This window comes from Dipteris shenzhenensis, chromosome 14 (genome assembly GCF_047967505.1).
Source record: "Dipteris shenzhenensis isolate YYH24624 ecotype China chromosome 14, Dip_SZ_1.0, whole genome shotgun sequence".
Taxonomy (NCBI): Eukaryota; Viridiplantae; Streptophyta; class Polypodiopsida; order Gleicheniales; family Dipteridaceae; genus Dipteris; species Dipteris shenzhenensis.
Window position 1 is genome coordinate 50273002 of NC_141609.1, and position 2020 is coordinate 50275021.

The following is a 2020-nucleotide window of genomic DNA, read 5'->3' on the forward strand; positions in this document are numbered from 1 at the left end:
TCCAGCTTCGTTCTTGTCCACCGCACCTTGCTCGAGCCCAAGCTCTCTCTCATTCTATATCGGACTCCTTTTGCCTAGGATCACGTTCCCTTTCGCGCCAATATAGGTTCATTGGACACGATAAAAGCTCAGCCATCCTCTCTATCCAAATGGCCAACTCCTAACCAAAGAAGTACCGGTTCACAAGAGCCAACCAACAATGTTTGTATCCAACCTTAAACCATGGGGTAACAAACACATGTTTTTGTAACCCCAAAAAAATCATTTTGAGTCATGGACACTTTGGCAACTTGCTATAAAGCACATCATGGATGGTGGGACACATGTTTAATGGAGGGAGTGCATGCACAAGCAAGTGCCTCACTCAATACTTGGAGCTAAACAAGTCACCCAAGAATTTTACGCTCTACCTCTTGAGTGCCTCAAACCTAGAGCACCTACGATGCCTCACTACAACTCGCTCACTATAGATTAACTTTACCCATCGCGATTCTCAAACATTGGACAACTCCTCACCTCGGAAACATTCTTACAATGCAAGAGCTTCACCTACACTTCACTGCTGAAAACTTCTTGTTGTTGAGCTTCACTTCACTAGCATGCAAGAATGGCTAGGTGGTTGTTCCCCTGCCTCCTCAATTGAAAAGACCCCGCTCAATGATAATTGCAACTATTGAAGACATAGCAAGAGAATATGAGTTCATTTGTCTGCTTTATTAGATTTATGCCGTATGGGACCAATTTAAACATTCCTTGAGCAGTTACTAGGGAAAGTATGATGGAATGGCTTGCATGTTGGATTTCAATTTGTGCCTCTATCATGATAGTTGAAACTATTAAAGACACAACTAGGGAATGTGCATTCTAATGTAGCATTGCTTGTGCTTGATCTTGTGATTTTGAACCATACGCCTCCATTTGGAAGGTGCCTAGCAACCCTATGTGGAGCCAAGGGAGGATACCAAAACTGGGAGCTTTGCACTCCCAAAATAAAACAACTTCTTCAATTAGTGGAAAGTCATTGATCCCAAATCATGACATGGGTTTAGCTCGACTAAAAGAAGGGCATGCAAACTGAAAGGAGGAGTCGAGTGAATGCATGTTAGAGCGGCTATAGCACATTTTAGTCATCCATTGTAGGCTCTAAGTTTAATTTTTTAGAGCCACTAACATCCTAGCCTTTTTGTGTTCACCATCGCTATAATACGTTATAATAAGAGTTGGCCTTTACATACTCTAATGCAGTGTTGTTTGCAATGAGCCTCACCAAGGAAATGCAGATGATGCTACTTGCCCCACAAGAGGAAAGAGTATTAGGGGCTATGCAATTGGTGTAAACCCTCAGCTAGCTAGGACCAAGTCAGAGCATCCCATGCATTTGTATGGGATATTTTGTGGTGACCTTGGGTGTATTTCCCCATCTTAGAGGTGAAGGCAAAGGCAAAGGCATCAAACATATTCCAAAAGAGAATCTTCAAGAGGACGTCTTACTGAAGAATAATAACGGCCAAATGAGCTTATGAATTGAGAGCACAAAGGATTCATTTGCTGACAAGTTGCCATGCATGCGATTTGATAATCCACCTCCATTAAGGATAGAGCCACTATAATTGCTTCTTGCTAAGACATGAGATCTCCATGAAACCAAGTATAACAAAATATCTATATGTGAAAATCCAAGTGTTCATGTCTTCCTCCCAATCTAAATTGCAATACCCATGGAAGTTCATTCTAGATACAAACTAACTAGAAAGGAGATGTTTGGTTGGGTGTTTGGGAAAATTACAGTATGATCTCAACCAATTCTTGAATTTGGTAGAATCTACTAGTGTGACATCCTCCTTGCTCTCAACTTAGCCTCGACCTCCATGGGAGTTTCTATTAGCTTGCAATTCTCCATCCAAATTGCTTCACGATCTCCTTGCTCTCCTATGTGTTGCCTTGCTCCTTCCTTAACCCTTCCATGTCTCGATTCCAATAAAATAATGAAGAAGCCTGACATCACTCATTTCAAACTTTG